This window comes from Prinia subflava, chromosome 5, assembly GCF_021018805.1.
Source record: "Prinia subflava isolate CZ2003 ecotype Zambia chromosome 5, Cam_Psub_1.2, whole genome shotgun sequence".
NCBI classification, from domain to species: Eukaryota; Metazoa; Chordata; class Aves; order Passeriformes; family Cisticolidae; genus Prinia; species Prinia subflava.
In genome coordinates, this window is record NC_086251.1 from 1,741,473 (window position 1) to 1,762,223 (window position 20,751).

Sequence of the window (20,751 nt, forward strand, 5' to 3'; positions counted from 1 at the left end):
CTCCATACCCCAAATTACTCAGCCATAAAATAACCTGAAGAGCAAACAGCCACCTTGGCTGCAGGGATGAAGTGGTTAACGTGGAGAAAATGCACATTTTACATGAGGTATGCAATGTATTTATCCTGATCTCCTGTGGGGACTTGGGCAACACTGAGGAATTAACATGGAGACCTGGCCCTGGTCTGACTAGCCCAAGTGCTTGGGTGTGAGCAGCAGCAATCCATCTGCTCCATGACCAGCCAGACAAAGCCAGCATTACATAAGAACCACAGGGATACACTGGCTTATTGGGAAAATGGTTTTAGAACCAGTTATATGCAATGTTACAGCACTGCATAAATGCACATTAATAACAGCACACAGTTTGGCAAATGTTAGCTTTGAAAATCTGTGGATTTTTCGAATAAAGGGTCACGGCAGCTTTTTCAAAACTGATATAGGCCTCTCAGTTTCAAAAAAAAAAAAAGTTTAAAAATCAGCTGTTGAACAAACCCCACCCTAGATACACATTTTCCCAGCATGCTGGAACAGCATCTCCTGGGTAAATAACTCATGGTTTTTGACATTAGTACATGTTCCAAAGTATGTATTTACCTGATGGACCATAACAGCCATGAAGGAGCCTGTCTGGTCTACTGGGTAATATCTGATGGATGTTTCTACAATTAGCATGCATGCCACTAAGCATCCTAAATCCTATAAATAGTGTACCTTTAAAAAAGCCAAAATAAAAATTCAGACAATCCAAAACACACAATGCTTTGGACCACAATGCGTGGGTAAGCGAAATAGTTTGGGGGTTTGCAAAATAGAAGCAAGGACAGATAGATATTTTATCCTCGGTTCCACTGTAACATGAGCCAGAATTTTGAAAAAATCAGCTGAATTCTCTGCTGGTGCCAGAGACCCAGCTACCAAAAACATTTCCCAGGGTTTTGCAATAACCTCACGGTAACTACTCACTTAATGCACTGGAAAGAGTGAAACTCCAGAGCAGCCTCGGAGCACTGTGCCCCTGTGGTGTCCCAGCTCTCTGCAGCCCTGCTGCCGAGGGCTGGCCACGCTCACAGCCCCCAGCCCGAGCTGAAGCGACAAGGGGCCCCAGTGATTTCACCTGGATGCACACAAAGAAAGGCTGGGCACGTCTCTGGGCACGGCTCTCAAACAAGGATGAGTTTCACTTCTCACCAGAGAGGCAGGGAAGGAAGAGGCCACTGTGAGACACTCGTGCTTTCCCCTCTGCAGGAAGGAGTTTAAAGGGAAGGGGACACCCATCATCATTCTTCACAATGCTTACATTTGCTACAGCAAAGAGTTTGCAGCTCAAAACAAAAAGAAACCCTTTAAAGGGTGTAACCTTTTCCTTTAATTATTGGCTTGTGCCTTTGTGCTTGGCACGGTGTTGTACTGTCACCTAAAGAAATCGTCAGCTAAACAGAATCTGGGGCTATACCTTTTCTGGTGACAAAATAAAATCACTGAAGAACGTTTTTGGTGTTAGCTGTAGAAAGCCCCATGGGATGCAGAAGGTTAAAACTAATGTCTGGCCCTACTATTTGGAGGTGAAAATGAAAATGCCACGTTTCAGGCAGCTATTCGTGCCATAGTCATCCCTGCTGTTAGTATCCCAAATTGTACTTTTGAGTGTAAAGTAAAGAATTAGTATTTTCATATAAGCTACTGCTGTATATAAAATTCATTACTACCTGCCAATCTATGGTCTATGCTCCATTTCAGTCCCACTTAACTCCCAACTGAGAACCCAGAGCAGGCTTTATGCCTTCTTCAAGGTCTATTTGAGGTGTGAACTTTATCCAAGGAATACAATTCCACACTCTCAAACTCTTCACCATATCCCCAGCATGCAGAAAACTAAATGGGATTCATTGTACACATAACAAAACAAATCAGTGAATGGGAAAGATGTTAACAGGCTTTCCCTAACTTGTTTTCTTTAGGTGATGAGGACACATTGCTTTTCCTGGAGCCCCACTAGGGCTGTGCAGCACTTCCAGATAGATCCAGTGCAGCCACAACTGCACTGCTCTCCTCCCCAGGGCTCTGAAATGCAGGGCAGTGCTTGACACCGAGCCTCAAAATCCAGCCAGCAATCCTGATGTTCAATTCCTGCTCCAGAACACGCCTTTGTGTGGGTTTACAGGCTTAATTCAAGTAGCACTCAGTTAACAGCATTTCTATTAAAGTCTGTCATAGGCAGCACCTTGAAATTTGACAGCATTTTCATTTTCACCACCAAATATTAGGGGCAGACATTAGTTTTAACCTTCTGCATATTTTTTCCATAAAGATCTACTGCCTGCTTGAGTTACTATAACTTCTGGTAGTGAAGTCAGGTCCATACCACCATGGAACTTGACAAGAAACCCAATCTGAGTGAAAAATGGATACATACATGAAAATCCCTTCAGAATAAACCTTTCAAAATACTAAACTTGGAAAACAAAAGGCATCTCTACTTCCTTTAAAATAAAGTGTGAGTCTCACAAGTTGTTTCTAATGTATGGCCAAGGAATGCATCTGGCCTGCTAGTCCTCCTCTATGACCTTGCAAGACAAATTTTCACTGCTCAAAATTGGAGCAAATCCTTCTTGTTCACTGATCTGCCCTTCTCAGCTGTCACTGACTTTTGGTCTTCTAAATTGTGAACTCTCTGAAGTCGGAGGCATATTGTTCAGAGTATCCAGAATCCACAAACATCAAAACAATATTTACAATTATCATAGTGAGACCTAGAATTAAGAGACTGGCTGGTTTTGCTGCAGGCCCCTCCTGTCTCTGACAAGCCTTTGCAAGCAGACACACGGTCCAGGTTTTCATTCTGCTCCCAAAAACCCTCCAAACAACAGCTATGACAACAGAACTGCGAGGTGCAGCAAAGGAGAGGCCACGTGCAAGTTTCAATGCATGAAAGGCACCACTGCAGCAGCCAGGCAGGTAGCAGGGAAATTATAAATCACAGCATTTTTTGTCACAGCGGTGTCCTAGTGAGAGGGCAATGAGGACAAAAGCAAACATCTCGGGGTTTAGTTTCTGGAGATTTCATTAACACAATACACACTAAAATCAAACAGCAATTCTTTTATCAATTAGTACTTCTGGGTCAGTAGGATTTTTTGGATGAATGCTAGATTTGGTTAGGTTTAGGTTACAATATTTGATTAACCTTTCCTTCTCTTTTCACAGAATGATTCAAAATAAAAAAAAAACCCATAAGTGGAAAGTGATTATCCTGTCCAATTAAGAACACGTATCTTATTTGTCAGTGAAAACTCTGTCACTTGGTTCAGTTCCACATGATCATAATGAGTGTGAGCAGCCTGGTGCCATCCAGTTTTCACCCCAGCAAAGACATTTTTATAAATAGTGCTCTGAAGTTGGGATACCAGTACAAATATTTCTGCTTATCCATCAGGGCTTGCAGCTGGTCCATTGCAATTTAATCCTGCAAGGAGCTTGCTCAAACACTGCTGGTCAAATGCTCCACGTCATCAATACAGGTTTCCAGTCATCTTTTCTTAATAAAGGACACTGGCATTGCTCACTCTGTACTCAGAACAATTGCCAGCAACTGCAATTTGCAGCACATTATTACTATTTGTTTGTCTACTTATCATTTAGACACTTTTTTCATCATCTCCAATTTTCATCTTAGAAAAGGAACTGCTGGGTGAAGGACCATTCATGGCTTTTCCACGAGACTGGGGTCAGGGAGTGTTCCCAGTTTGTGCCACAGCTTCCCTCTGTCAGCTCCAATAATTGACAGAACTTCCCTCCTACAGAACCCTTGTGGGAATTCACTCATGTTTGAAAAAATCTTTCATCCTAACTAGGAAACTGCTATAAAAGTGTTGACATTTTAAAGCTAATTTGGGGGTTTTTTAAATGCTGGGATCCTTGAGATCCATTTCTCTCACTGGAAGAGATCACTGTAAGGTGCCCAGATTCTATTTTTATTGCAAATTCAAATTGTTAACCTACATCAAATTGCTAATTCTGACTGAGCTGCAGACGCAAGAGTGGAGCAAAGTAAAAACTTGTGGGATTAACATTTTAACAAAGTCAAATTCACCAATATACATTGGATGTTTGTGTAGAGAAAAGTTAAAGACCATTAAAGAATACTCCGGGCTAGTGTCTAAAATATTTTAAGGTTATTTTTACGTAGAAATTATTCCAAAAACTGCCCTTCCAAAAGACTAAGAATCATTTGAAAAGCATACAAGTTCAGAGATCTCTAGGAGTAAGATGGTCAAATGATATCCTTTTATGTGGAAAGCATATTATTCATTCTGATAAGTATATTTAATAACTACTGTCCACTCAATATTAGGAGAATATTCTCATCCCTTACCTAGTGCTATGTCCTTGGCATATCTTTGTGCCATCAGAAGATGTAACAGAGGTAATGTGGGGGGGAAAAAAAAGCAGCCAATTTATCCTGGGTGATTTCCCCTCACCATCCTTCCTGGCTCTCATTCATAGCCTCCACTCTTTATCTTGATCTGCTCTGTGAACTCATCTGAAATACAGGGATGGGAGAGAGCAGCAATTGAGTTGTAACTCAAGCAGCTGCCTGCAGCAAAATCACACAGCTAAATTTGAGAGAACAACCTGGTCCTGCAGGAGGGGAGAGGGAGATGAGGATCAGGAGAGAGCAACCGTGTGCTAAGGTAACACTCTCTCCCCTCCTTGTGGCCTCAAAAAGTTCTCACTGTCTGAAAGCATAAAAGTGAATCTCCTGCTGTTCTTCGTTTTAGGGTAGGTCTGCCCTCACAGAGATGCAAATCTAATGGAGTCACTAAGAGAATGCAATTATATCTCAGAATTGTTTCTGCAAGGCACATCTGAGCGTTCACGAATGAAGAGCAGGGAAGATGCTTGCAAGACATTTCTTTAAGAGCAACAAATGAGCACATTTGGTATTGTGTGCAAGAGCAATTGCCAGATATTATATCATTAAGAAATGGTTTTTCACCAGGAGATTTGCATGGACAATACATCCTTTGATCTCCAAGCTGCTGTCGAGCTCTCGGTAGCTGGCATAGGTAAAACTGAATTATGTAAAGCAAGTTTTGAGGTTTATGCCAGTTCCCACTGGCAATCACCTGCACTAACAGTGAGAGTGGCTTTTGGTACCAAAGAGAGCAAAGATGACTGAGGTGATAATGACTTATGGTTCCACTCACAGCATTCTGAATGACACTGGCAAGTGCAATACTAACACTAATGCTGGCAAGCAGAGGGGACACAGACAGGGCTCCTGCCAGCATTTTTAATCACAAAAGAGTCATTCATCTGCTATCACATACCAGGATTACATGAGCCCATCTTAATTACCCATTTACTTTACATTTTACTTGACTATTTTGTGGCTGCAGGTCTGAAGGAGGATGCAAGCTCCCTGCCCTAGGGAATGAGCAGAGGAAGGGAGAGCTGAGAAAGCAGCACAAGGTTTGGTACATGACAGGTTAGTCCCACGGGTTTGGGAATTTGTTTTAGCTGCAGGCAAACACCCTCAGCACAGGAAACAGCAAGTTTGCAATGGCACTTGTGCTTTTTGTAAGCAGCCTGGCCAAGTGCAGGAGTGTGAGTTATTAGCAGAGGAAACTGGATTAGGAAACAGAGATGCACGAGGTTATTTAGGGTAAACAGCAGGAAGAGCCTACTGAATAACTCAGCACATGGCAGAGAATCCATTCCAGCACATCAGCCCTAACACAGGCACTGGAATTCCACCAGTACAGTCAGAAAACAGACAGCAGATACTGTCAGGAGCCAGACAGGAAAGGAACAACATTCCGTGTTAAACAGCCCGTGATGTGCCCACGGCTCAAACACCACAATTTTGCTTTCCCCATCTTATAAAATGGAAAAAAGAAGGTAATAATTGTGGTCAGGGGAACAAACCAGCTTCTACACAATGAAAAACAAGATAGTCTGAGAGTGCTCAGCCTGGAAAACATGGATTTATGAGGAACATGTGGTTAAGATCTCCAAGGTCACAATGGGCATGCAAAAGATGAACAGAAAACAACCACTACGTGTAGCTACCAACACAAGAACCAACAAATGAATCTTGCAGGTGGCAAATCTAAGATGGATAAAAGAAGGTCTTTCTTCATGCAAAGAGTTTTTTAACCCAGGGAATTCCTTACCACAGCACAGATCCATGTGTGCATGTTCAAAAAAATTTTTAAAAAGCAGAAAACTCTGAGAAATGAAATTTCTACTATTTCTTGTCTCTGCACTCAGGAGAACATTCTGAAATAGTGGTTCACTATTACACCTACCACGTTCTTGTTCTCCTCCACTGCCAGACTGGGGGTACTTCACTGGGGGCACCCCTGCTCCACCTCTGCACACCACTGGTATGCACATCTTGGAACCCTCAAATTTAGACATTTGAATTTCAACACTTGAAATTCCTGCTGGAGAACTTGAATAGATTAAAACCAAGGCCTGAATTTTCATTAATTCCTGTAAGTTTCAAATAATTCATCAAGATTTTCCTAGGAGGTATTAGGGAAGGTGCCTTAAACAAACAAATAGTTGAATTTTTACAGCATGCTGATACAATGATGGAGTTTCATGAACTGTTGGTATTTGGTATGGCCAGTGACTCAATAAAAAAATAAAATCAGTTCCATTCAAAGAAATTTTTACATTTGTTATTTTTTTCTTCTGCTAAAACAAAGACTAAAATATTTCTGCTTCAAGAGTCACATTCCACAAAATACATTATTTTCAGTCCATTGTAAAATAAAAAAAAAAAAAAGAAAAAGCAAAGAAAATTGAGGGTTTTACTGGCAAAGCAATTCAACATTGGATCTGCTCAGTGCATTCATCAATTCTGTTATGAAAACACTCAGGTTTTTTCAGTCTCTCCTCTAGCCCATCAGATCCTAAATTTAGCAGGTCCATGACCCTGCTAAATACCTTCACTTCCTATGTTTTCCTGTGGCAGTGCTAGTCAGCAGTAACTGGGGTAGGCATTCTCCATCTGCCCTGCAGCAAACCCCAACCAAACGTTCCCTGGCTGTGCTTTTATCCCTCAGAACAGGGATGGCTCTGCTTGGGACAGCAGCGTGGGAGCTGCTGCCCCACAGCCCCCTGGAGGGGAGGATGATGGACAGCGAGAAGGAAAGAAATTCCACTTGGGCATGTTGATACCCATCCACTTCAAATATTTACATTGTGGGATCAAAGTTAGAATCTCCACTCCTTAAAAAAGGCATCATGGTAAAAGGACACATATTCCTCCTTTAAAATCCACACGCTTTCCTTGATAACTTTGTATGTACAATAAAACACTTAAAAGGAAGAATCAAATGTGCCTTAACCTCAGATATCTCTGGTGATCACCTGCTCTGCTGAAAATCAGGCTCCTTTCCACCTCCCTGCTTGATTCCAGTGCACTGAACCACGACCTCCCTTTTGCCAGAAAACATTTCCTACACACTAACCGTTGGTATTTGAGTTAATTCATAAATGATTTTTTTGTTAGGCCAATGGATCACTGCCTCTCTTCTACTATGCTAGAGATAAAAATTGTTGACTCAATCAGTGTGCAGCCAAACACAATGAACCTCAGTGTTAATGACACCAGGAAACTCAGTGCATGCTCTGGATTATTGCAATTCCAGTTCAGCAGCTTCACACAATTTCTCAGACTCAAACGACCAAATTCATTCTGTGGCTCCATTCATAAAACCCTGCTGCACTCCATTCTGGTCGATATCTCAGGGCCTGGAGATAAGATAGTGATTTAAAGGACTCTGGTCAGAGCTGCATGAGCAGCTTTCATACTTGACAAAAAGGAAATGCAATGGCCAAAGAAGCCCTTTCAGACACTTCTGTCCCTGCCCCACCTAGGGATAACATGATCCTGTGAGGACTGGTAACAATTAGTTTAATGGGAAGCAGGAGAAACAATTGCCATTGCTCCACCTCCTAAACTACCGCATTAGAATGTGGTTCTCAGTATCTGGAGTGTTTCACAGATAAATTGTTTATTTATTGAAGTCACGATTAAAGCAAAGCGTTCTATAAAACTGGAACAGCGGGTGAGAGGAGGCAGCCTGGTCTCTTCTCCTCAGAGAAAGGATGTCTTCAGAATAACTGGAGGTCCTTAATCAATGCTTAAAATGGACTCTCACAAAAATTTATTGCAAGGCTTCGTTTTTTATTCCTCTCTCCTTTGGGGCACAGGCTCTGAAGATCAATATATTGTGAAGATCAATATACTGCAAAAGCAAATGCCAAAGCATGTGTTTTGAAGGCAAGGAGACACAAATCCTTCGGCCTCATTGAAGCACACACAGGCAGGCAGGAAATGAAGGAAATGAACATAACCAGCATTCTCTTGACAAAGTGACAAGTACAAGCCCACACCATTCTCCCAGCCTTTGCTGCAGGGAGCATCCCTTTTCCCTGACAGTTCGCCTGGGCTCTACCTGGAAGCAGTCCTGGCTTGTGGAGATGAGAGCCTGCCACAGCAGCAGGGGCTGCGAGGCTCTGCGGAGTTTGAATAAACTCCATTTCACACTAAGCTGTTCCCCCTGCAGGCTATGTACAAAGCTTTATCTGAGTTCCCACCACACCTCTGCCTGGGAATGGTTCGCTTCCCCCGGGGCCATTTGATACGAGCCCCTGCTTTAGAAAGACAAACACCCACGCCTTCATTATGCCCGGGCTTTGCTCTCCTCGGGGCTTGCGGCTCCCCGTGTCCCAGCGATAAGGACGGGGTGCCTCGGTGTGCCTGCACAGCCGGGCCAGGGCAGTGCAAACCCCGGGAGGTGCTAGCAGAGGCGCTGGGTGAGGAAATCACCCCCAAACCTTCTCATGGAGACACCCTCACCTGGCTGGGGGAGACCTCACCTGCCCCCAGCTAGCCCTGGCCCGCTCTTTGCAAGCCAAAGGGCTGTCAAGTCTTGCACTCAGCATGAACAGAAGCTTCCAGGACAAGGAAATGGTGGCATTGGAAAGCTTGGCATTCCCAGGACAAGGTGCTATTGGATGTCCTTCTGAGCTAGCCCAGGTCAGATTAGCCCAGGTGGAGAGCACTGCTTTCAATAAAGCTGAAATTGTTCCCTTGTGCTCTCAGTTTTAGACACAGAATGGAATGATCCATGGCAAGAGAGTCCACAAAAACCTGTGTTCAATGACAGGAAGCCAAAGAGAAGATGAATCCCGGAACAAAGCCGGATGCTGTATTCCAGTCATCCAGCAATGCCAATAATGATTTGAATTGTGATCACCCAGACACGGATTTGCTTCCTGAGAGTTTGGGCAGAGAGGACTGGGTGTTTTTTTAGTGCACAGGAGAAGAAAAGGTGAATCACCAAGCAAGCAGAGGTGTCCCTTGCAGGCTGTCAAAGTTCAGCACAGAAGGAAAGGTCATCCCATGCACGACAGCTATGCAGAGCTTCAAGACTTGAAATAGAAAAGAGTTTATGCAACCCTGGTGCTCAAGTGCTTCCTCATGACAGTCCCTCACAGCCAAACCATCAAGGGTGGGAGGTGGTACCTGTTGCTTTTAAGGGTTTTTTTAGCCACATTGCAATTATGTCAACAGGTAAGGCATAAGGTGGAAGAGTTGATGGATTTTTTTTTATGTTTTATAGCAGGAGATGCAGACACCAAACTCGTTTTCATGCTATGCTTTGTAATACAGTAACAACATCACTCTCATAAATTTTTGCTCTACCAATCAATGCCGCAATTGGAAGTTTCTGTTGCTTTTCCACTGTGTCATTTAGAAGACAGCACAGCTGGATTTTAGAAGATGGATATTTAGAAAAAAGATAAGCTGATAGCACCAATTCATTAATTTTATAAAGCTACATAATAAGTTGTTGCACTTGACTGGGAATTCTTCTTTTTGTCAGTTAAAAAATCAAGTCCTCCCCACAAATCTAACATAAGAGATGCCTAAAAAAACATCTACCGTGTTCAGATGAGAAGTGTATCTCTCCATGGTTTAAGCATTCAAAAATTATCTTCACAAGCTACATTCTGAATTTTTATTAGGAAGTACCTTATCACTATAATAACATGAGATTAAATAATTGAGAAATCCACCCGAGAACCAAAGCAAACCAGAGAGTTTACATATCCACTCGAACTGAAATGTCAGATTTCGCAAACTTGATTAATCCTTCAGTCACTCTCAAGACTTATTTTAGGATGGGGATAAATTCAGTGCATTTCTGACTCAGTCCAGCTGGGTATTAAATCTATAATCAAAGTGATCATTATGATATGATGCATGCCTAATGCACTGTGGGCCAGACATCTAAAGAGCATTTTCCTGATGAAAAATAATGTGAAGTCCTTCATGAGCATCTTCAGGTCTCCAATGAACTCCCAGTCTTAGGGAGTTACCTGAGGCTGAAATATACATTCATTCCACCAGAAGTAAAAGAGATATGAGCAGATTTGAGCATGAAAATCTATCAGTTCAGCTAATTCTACCATATAGTCACTTTTCCTCAGGAATGGCTGAGGCAATGACTCAGAATCAGCTAAGGTGAGTCACTCTACCCTTCTGAAAGCTCCTGCAACCTGGGGCAGGGGGTAGGAAAGAGAGAGAACACTGACAATTCATCAGCTCCACGGGTCATCAAGAAATCAAAGCTCAGTCCATGGCTGCATGCACACGAAAAACCTCTGCCTTTATACAGGAGAAAGCAAGTGGTAACTACTGGCTGAAAAAAAAAAAAAAGAAAAAAATGTTGGCTAACTCAAGAACTGTCTTTACAGTATTCTTTGCATACCTTACATTTGTTGAATGGTTTCCAAAACTAAAGCTTTCCCATGGGAAGGCAAAGAAACAATAGCAATTTCTTCTGAATGAAGCTCTCCTAAAGCCAAAGAGTAAACATACAGTATGTGACCTGAAAGTTTGCTTTTAACTGTACAAGTGGCTAATTACATAACTAATCAAAATACCTTCAAAAGCAATTCCTACAGGAAGGCTAAAAAAAAAAAAAAAAAAAAAAAGAAGAAAGAGGGAGAAAAAGGAAAAAGCAGAAGGGAAAGAAAAAATAAAAGCAGCCCATTCAAGTTTAATGATGTTTAAATATTTATTGCACCTCTGCACAGGGCTGTGTACCTCCCAGGAAATGTGCATTCTACCTGAGCTGCCAGTGCAGGCTGAGGAGATGGATCCCTACGTGACACAGCTCCTGTTCCAAGAGGGAACACGAGCTGATGACGTGGCAGCCACGGAATGCGTTTGCTGCGTGTCCTGGGCACACTTCCTGACATCAAACAGTGAAAGAGTTGGACTTTCAAGACTGATTTTGAGAGGTGGATGTGTTTGCAGAATATAAATTGTCTCTTAAAAATTACTGGGGTGGAGCAAAATTTCTTTCCTCACCATTTCTATCTACATGCACTCAGCATCCCATGTGTGTTGTCCACGGCCATGTAACACATGGAATTAAACCCAAGCACGGGCTTGGTTGGTATTGATTCTTAAAGAAAACCTAAGAGCAGTTCACACCTTATAAACCCTGGGGGTTTTGAGGCACCTGGATTCAAGGCAGGCAGCAATTTAAATATTTTTGTGCATAGTCCATGCAAGTGTTGAATTACACGACAACTTAACAAAACTCTCTGTGCACAAAGAAGTGGGTGCAGGTTCTGCTGTCTCAAGTTTTGTTCCACCAGCAGCGTTCCTGGTGTGCTGAAGGCAGGATTAGCTCAGGTATCCCCTGACCCCTGCTGGCAGGGCTGGCCCTGGTCTCTGCCTAAGGAAGGAAACAGAGGGGGGAAACACCTCATGGCTCCAGGAATGCCAAGAGGATCGTAGAAGGAATTGGAGAACCAGACAAAAACATTTCGCAGGTAGAAAAGCCGCCTCTGGAGACCATGGCAGGCTGAAAGGGTCCAAGGGAGAAAAACTGAGTTGAGATCCTCTTTGAAATCCTCTCCTGATCAGAGGGATCCACCTGAGGATCCCCACTTGATTTACCCACTGGTACAAGAGATAAATTCAGCTGCTGTAGACACAGCTCAAGGAGCTTCACCTTGCTGCACACATGGTGTCAAAAGCACCCGCAAAGCACCAGGCATGGCCCAGTAGCTACTGGGGAGGACTGGGGAGAGGCCCTGGTGCTCCCCTGGTGCTGCCTCAACACCCACTCCAGGCTGGGGAGTGGTCAAACTCTGCACGGGGAGAGCTCTGTGCAAGGGAGGCCGGAGAGAAGCCTGGAGAATCTCCGCAGTGCAGGGATTGCCTCTGCCCAGGGAGGCGTTTCAGGAACGCTGCAGCAAAGTGTGCCCAGTAAATTCATCCAAAGACCCCTCCTTTTCACAGTGTTACATGGAAGGGGGTCAGCATTAAATCAGACCCACTGACTTCTGCCCCGTTCAGCCTCCCCCTGCTGCAGGAATGGACAGGACACAGCTTTGGAGGCAGTCACCAAAAACAGCCCAGTGACTCCACACTACAACAGCTGAAACGAGCCCTGAAGCTTGTTAGCTAATTAAATGTGATCTACAATGCTGACAGCAAGCTAAAATTTAGACTTGAGAAGATTTTTTTCATGTTTAGAAAAATTTTCAAGGAGCTACCATGAGTGGGTTCAACTAGAGTGGGACATATTTCTTAGTTTTAGTGAAAAGTCAACAAAATTTCCAGTAGGTATTAAAGAAGAAAAAAAAAATCCTGGTTTTGATCATTATATCTCCAGAACAGCAAGTTAAACTATAGCAATACCCACCTTAACTGGAATAAATCCATCTCCCGTAACTGAAATAAAGTCAATGTTTTTCTATGGGACAGTTATTTACTAAGGGGTAAGTACATTTAAAATCCTAACTAATGCATTTGCCTTGCAAAATCTGTTTTGGATTATTTCAGCAACTAGCTGATCATGTACATTTAGCTGGAAAATATACAGCTCTGAAAAAAAACATGAGGGGAAACCTGGAGATGTACGGTATAATTATGAAGGCAGACTTGCCAGGACCTCCAACTAAACAGTCCAATGTCAATATCCTTAATGAACTGCACTTTCTTCTACATGTAGCCAAATATATATATATATATATATATATATATATATATATTTAGCAGCTATTTATGTCTCCAAACCCAATCTCCTGGACTCATCCCCCTCACCTCCAGCCCAAGGAGGCCTCTATTACATATATCCATCATTCTGAGCAAATATCAAATCTCTCAACTCTGGGTTAACTAGCAGACATTCCACATTTTCTGACATCATTCTGACTTTGTATCAACTATATTTCCTGCTAGAAAAAAAAGTTAAAAAAAATAATTTGGGAAATACATTTGTTGTCAAGACAACTTCCAGCACTGAATGTCCAAACTCCAACAGATCAGATTTTTCTGAAGGTTTCTTTTCCAAGTAATGCAAGGCTTTGCTTTCAGCATCTCCAGAAACATCTATTTGCAAAATCATAGAACCCTTAGGGTTGAAAAAGGCCTTAAAAATGCTCCCTTTTCCTGCTGCATCTAAAAAACCCTTCTCAGCCATGATCTCCTCTGATGCCAGCAGACTTTGCTTCCCTGCTAGGACGGAATCTTTTTGCCCTGCTGAGTACCACATTCTGAACCAAGAGCAAATCAGGAACACAATCTCAGCACTATAAATCAAGTAAGGTGGAATAGTTGTGAGTGGAGAAAGCGAAAGCCTGGGAAAATTCCTCTGGCTTTAATGGGCCTTGAATTTCACCAGTTTTTGTTTCTGTCATGGTGCTTAGTTCATCGGAATTAGGCAAGCCACTTAACTTCAGAAGTAATAAAGAGTTTTGAATATTTAACTCAAAAGCTTTGCTCTCCCTGTTGTGTGTGCGGCCACGCATGTTTTACCTTCTGGAGGCTGCCCACAAAAATGAAGGAGGGAATCACACTGGGAACAAAAACAAGGATAAAAATCCAATATACTGTCCGTGCTGCAGCCCTGGGCAATGCTCCTTGTCTCTCAGTGACCCACTGCAGCTTCCTAGCCAGGGGTGCACAGGATCTGCATGCCCTGCCCCGACTTTTTGGGGAATTATTTCACATCCTCCCTCTGCAGCCTCTGAACTTACTGACGCGAGATAAACTTTATCAGAATCCGTGTTGACCTTCCTCTCTTTTGAACTCTGAAACATTGATTAACTTGTAAGTTATGTAGCAGAGGGACAACTTCAATAACACCCTTATGGGTACTTTCCTCCTGACTGGCTATTTCAGCACTTGTAACTCTTTAAAAACCATTACAACTTACTGCCCTCTTTCTTCCAACTCGTGAAAAGGGAAAAATCTTGCCTGAATATAAAGAAAAGGTTGATTAATTTCTTGCAAGCTGTTAGCTGCTCCCTGAGAATTGCCACTAGCAGCTACTTGCAAAGAAGTGACCAAAGCAGGGCTAGCCACACTTCAGAAAGAAAGCAGCTTGCTGGAGTCATTCTGAGCAGAATTTTGAGGAAATCCTGGACATCACAAAAATAAGGTACTACAGTATTGTAATAATAAACAACCCACAGCTGTAATTCAGAAAGAACAAAGCCTCAAATTAAAAAAAAAATAGGCAGAAGAAAGTATCCATACCCCTAATCAGCAGCTGTAGCTGGGCAGAAACACAGGATTCCACCTTTCCAGCTTGTGTTTGTGTCATACTGAATTACATCTTCCTCATCCTCTCCACCTCACGTAACCCTGCTCTTTTTATTCTTTCCTGCATACTGAAGACTCCTTAGAAAAGCAATTTAGTGACCAGGTCCAGCTATGAGGTGCAGACCCAAGGCCTGACCTGGTGGACTCTCCCCAGCAGCTCCAAATTCTCAGAATCCCAGAGAATAATCTACTTCCTATCCCAGAGAAGGGCAGCAGGATTTCTCCTCAGCCCTGCAGTTCAATCCAGCTCAGGAGTTCCATTTTATAACCTGTTCAGAATCAGGGACTGCACAGCACAGCAGCAGCCCAAATCTGTGAGGAAACCTCAGTCTGCAGGATTTTACTGGAGAATTGCTGTGCTGTTCACAGCATCACAGATCCTGCAGCAATCTCTTGTCTCACAAAGGTGCCAGGCTGATAGGGGGAGCTGAGAAGACTCCAACACAAGCAGCTGCAGTTCCAAAATGCTTCAAAAGATTCCCATGCAAGTTATCAATTCATAACTATCACACTCAGGGTCAGCATGAACTGTGTTACCTTTCTCAGGGTGCTGCAAGCTTGTTTTTAAAGAATCCTCTTTCCTTTTAGAGTTCAGCTGTTTCTACCCTACTGCCTTTTAGTCCTGCCTGGTAACAGAGCTCCAGAGAAAATTTCTTGCTAAGAAATAAAGCCAGGATGAATAATGCCACCAGTGTTGTTAGTGTAGGGACAGTACATTCCGTGGATGTTTCCACCAAAATGATTTCAAAGTGCTGTTCTGATATCCCTGTTTGTCTAATGAGCAGAGTCTTGTGCCCACAACTGAAACATTAAAACAGAGTAACAGGCACAGAAGCTTTTCCAGCGCCGGCATCGCGGCTCATCGGAATCAGCACAAACACATTCTTTTATTGTGACATTACATTTTTGGAGTTCAATGGCCCTTATTATCTCCCAAGGGAAGATGCAGCTTCTCATGATTGACCATGTGCACAATATGACAGCACAATCAAAGGGAGGTCAGTTATCTGCACCCAGTGGGTTCACCCCGTCACTCTAATTACTTATTTTTTCCTTTGGAGGATGGCTCAGGGAAGTAGGGTGATGACACAAGGTAAAAGAGAAGGCAACTAACATTTTCCCAAAAAGTACTAGATCTTTTAAACTATTACAAGCATTTTTACAGTGTAGGGTCATGTCAGTGTCAGGTGGTTCCTAGCACATTTCAGAAACACTTCCATTCACTTCTGAATTTTACCAATGGCCACAGAAGGATACATTAGCCAACTAATACACAGTAGGTTTGGGCTGGAATTTTTTTTTCATTACTGACTTGGTGAGTTTTGATGTCACTCTTCAAGATGGTCAAGCATTGTTTTTCAATTAAAGCTGACTGTAAATCCTTATTAGCGTACCAGGCACTGGGAGCCAAAGAAGTCTCACAAGCCTAGAAAACCACAAACAGCTCCTTCCAGAGGCACCAATGCTACCAGAGGGAGCCTTGCCCATCAGCTAGGGCACTCAGCCCAGATATTAAAGACACTGTACCATCAGCACAAGCAGAAGGAAGGTGAGGTGCTTTGTTTGCACACATCCCTGAAACTTGGCAGGACTGAGAAAGTGAGCAGGTATCACTCAGCTGCACATCTTCCTGGCTGTCACAGCATCCAGTGTGCTCAAAGACACCTGGTGTGCTTATTCACAGGTGGAAGTCCCTTCAAATATTTGTTCTCGATTAGGCATTATTTTCGATATCACCATCTGCACCTTGACTCACCCATTCATAAAGTTCCTTTTCTTTGAGAAGGCAGGGAAGTTCTTGGTGCTTATTCCAATCATTCCAGCTTTATGAATGAAAAGCTTCTTCCCTTCTTATTGCCACCCAGAAGTTCAGGGTGTGAACCAGATAACCAAAACTTTAAAAGAAAGCGAACCTGTGCATTTCTGATGGAAGAATGTAACCAAGAGCTGCTATTGAGTGACACAAACCAAAAATAAAAATACAGATGACTAAGCACGCCCTTGCCAAACAACTTCTGAGACCAATTTAAGAATGAAACACAGCAGTGCCAAAGCTTTGAACTAGAGGAAGCAGATGCTTTTGCTGCTGTGACATGCATTTCCACCCAGCAGGTAGAGGGGATGAAATCCGGTCTCATCAGGTCACTAACGAGGATCCGGGGCTAACAGCAGGCTGGGCTGAGCCAGCAATAACAACGCTTTTACATATGATTTCCTGATACATGGGAGCTGGATATTTCCGCTATTTCATCTTCTATTTTTCTTAGGACAAGGAATGCAGGCGTCTATTCTGATCCACAATGGTTTATTGAAATGAGCTGCACGGGAAGCATTCCTTCCCTGGATGTAGGCACCAACACCAGCACGTGGGGTGCCCACTGCAAGCACAGGCAAAAGAAAAACGAAAAAAAAAAACCAAGGCATTCTGCTTGGCAAAAAAGCTAAGGTGCTGCAGGTGGAATTCATCACAGGTTAAATAATAGTCCCTTCAAAGCCCACTCAGCAGAGGCACTGCTGTCAATCTTATGAGTTTTACTGGTTTATTACCATTATGTGCTTCCACATAGCCCAATCTTCAGATGTTCATGTTTTCACTCAGCAAAAGCCCACAGGGAGGCCTGAGAAGCTCTGAGTCAGATTGGTGTGAATTAAACTGATTTTATTTTCTTTGCATCACCAGCAAATAGATTTGTTACAGCAGTAGCAATAGAAGGGAAGGTTTGCTTGGGGAAAAAAGTAATCCACTTTACACGTAGTATCTGTTTCTCTTAGAAGCTGTCCATGTGCAGTCAGTTCCCATTTCTCTGTTTTTCTCCCCAGAGGTCCCTAATGTCAGCTCCTGGACACTTTCCCAAGGGAAAGCTTTGTGTGGCATTAATGGCTGCAAAGGCACTGAGAACAGCAAGAAAATACAGGGAATATAAGGCTCTAATGACAGCAGTGGGCTATTTTGAACTCAGGGTTCCCCAGGGGATTACATCAGCAACTCAGCTGAGACACTGAACCCAGGGAAGAACTCTCACATCATTTAACTGTTTGCTATAATAGATGAAAAGAGAGAAGATATTTTGATGAAAGCTCCTCAGCAGCGAAAGCCCAAAGCCAAAATCTCCCTGCATGAGCCCAGTGAGCTCACGATGGCTCAGGCAGGTCAGTCAGGTAAAGCAGCACAAGAACAGGGGCCCTGCTCTGCCTGCACAGACACCTCCACAAACAGAATTTTTCTGATTAGAAGGGACCTCTAGAGATCTTCCAGTCCTACCCCACCTTCATTCATTCATTCCCCCTTGGAAGTAGCACAGACACCACTCATTGATGAACCACACAAAATTCCCAGCTACAAGCAGGGAATTTATACTTTTTTTTTTTTTTTTTTTTTTTTTTTTTTTTTTTTTTTTTTTAAAGTTGTCCATTTATCAGGGCTGAAACAGTAACTGAAACACATCCACAGCCTTCTGGAACCAGCAATAGGCTGTGAGGTTCATGTGGATGTTCATTTGCTCTTGTATTTCCACTTGTCTCTCAACCATCCCAGGTTTCTCCAGCCTACAGGTGAGAATAGAAGTGTCTTTCTCTTGAGAGAGACCTGGTTATGCCAAGCAACAGACACACCAAAATTCCAGCTGAAGACAGGGAGAATGATGGTGGCTGTTCATTGTTTCTCAAAGACAAATTGAGCACTTCTCAAACTTCACATAAACATTTTAATAGTCAGATTATCTGTCTAGTCTCAGACTTCATGACACAGAAAGCAAAAATGATTGTCTTAATATTTCACATTCAAAAGGGCCTAATTTCATTATAGGGTGGCATTTTTGTTCTATGCAAAATTCAGTGCATTGTGGTTGGGTATTAATGACATATTAAAGAGGAAATGAAAAGTATATTCAGTCAGGTTTCACTTTCACACAACCATAAGCATTGACAAGAAGGAATATGAATAGTGCACGTTGGAAGCCTTCATTATTTAAGTTGCATGTAAGCATTTCTTTCATCAACAGAGACTAAAGAAAGGAGAATTATACCACAGATCACTTTTGTTTTTCTTCAAAATTAGATAGGTAAAGATAGCACACTAGAACTTACTAATAAGTGAAAGAAGGCCTTAAAAACCTGAAGGAATAATAAACTGATCCGCCCAGCTGTAACTCCTCCAAGTTATTCTGTCTCAATCCAAACACCTTCAACACTGGTCCTCTAAAAAGCCCTTTTCAATCTTGCCTTGCCTTTTACAATACACCAGTGTTGCTCAATTCATTTAAGGCTTAATTCATGAATAAGAAACCACATTTACTCCACGCTCCTGCTTGGGATCTATCACACAGCTGGGATGAAAGGGCCTCGATTCACAAGTTGCCAGGAAGCTGGGTCACAGTGGTACAGGGGCAAAGTTTAGGCCAATACAATGAAGCCCACAAAAATTTGAGTAATATGCACTTCTCATCACAATACACAGGAACTTACACTTAGCGAGGCCCACAAAATCCTCCTTACGGATCCCAAAGGCCTCGTTAGAGAGAACACGAACAGAGACTGCGGGCATCAAGTATTTCTCACCCCTGCCTGAAACTGCTGGCATGGGGGGAAAAAGGAGATGGCAATTGTAGCAGAATGTAAAGCAGAGCGCTGTCTGCTCTCCAGTGCTACGTGGCTGCTGACCAGAATAAATAATGATTTTCCTCCTCTGAATCTTAGGAAACACTTTGGGGATCACACACGCGTGTTGCACAATGCTCAGAGAGAGGCGAGAGGAAAGCACCCTCCAGCCGTGGGCAGGAGGGGCTGTGAGCAGCTCCCAAAGCCCACTCGTGATGCTCAGGAACAGGGAGAGGATCTGTGTGGCTGCCTGCGCCAGGCAGCAGCCCCCTCAGTATGCAGTTCACACACAGCTTCACCTCCGCAAGAGAAAGAAACATTCAGCACGGAGAGAGGGGTGAAAAAAGAGAAAAAAATAAAATCCATTAGCGTTCCAAAACATTAAACATTGGGACAGAGTGTTTGCATCTTACAGAGTGTTTGCTGTGAAATTCTCAACTGCCAAATGAAATGCATCGGTGCAAAAAATAGCAGAGAAATACCAAACGATGCCATCATGTCCACAACCGCAAGCATTTCCTTGTATTCACTATCCCCATAGCCAGACAGGGAGGTTCCTCCGCCCAGTGTGACTGTAACTTCCCTTGTAGAAATACCACGGGCGCTGGAGTACAGCATTGAATGTGGTTTTAAAGGCCGATGATTCAGCTCAGAAGTGGCACACACACAGCCAGGCTCGCTGGAGCATCGTTCTGCATCTGCAAGCAGCAGTCGGAGGCGCTGGGAGTATCCCCTACAATTGTTAACCAAATGCAAAGATTCCCCTTTATCCATTTCAATCGAGCCATTACACAAATCATCACCTTCTCTTCCCAGAGCAAGGATCTGGGAACGAGATGCGATTTGCAGCTGAATGGGAAACTTTTGGTTACGAAGGGATGAGCACAGCTTCGGCAGCCACGGGGTTCTCCCTATCTACACCTGCTCCCGCTACTTTTGGAATGCTGGGTTTGATCCTCCTGCAGAACTACACCCAGTGCGAATTGAAGACATGGAAATAAAATCTTGAGGCTCCTGGATCAAGGGAACAACAGCTGAGGGCTGTTCAATGCAAACCTTACCAGCTCGTCTACGCCAGTTCCCATTTGGCCTCTCCATCCTATCTCAGTCTCTCTGTGTAGGAATGCAGAAGCCTCACATTGGCAAAACTCCAACTCCCTTTACAGTCACAAAGCTCTTTCGTGGTTCCCCCTGTGCCATCTTCTGGCTCCTCTCTGGCCCCTGTTACCCGACTTCTCTCTTGCAGCCCACATCCTTCCTCAGACCTTGCACATCACCCATCCCACTGCTTTCTTATCACACCCTTCTTGCCTTCAACATCCTGCCACGAAACTCTGCTCCTTTCCCTTCACTGAAACTAATCTGTTAAACCAACATCCAGATCCTGGTTTCCAGCTGGATTCCCAGTGTCCCACCTGCTGCCCAGCCAGTCTGCTCCTCTTTTCACACCTCTTTTAGAGCAAGGACTAAATCTCCCCGCACCGTTGTCCACGTTTAAC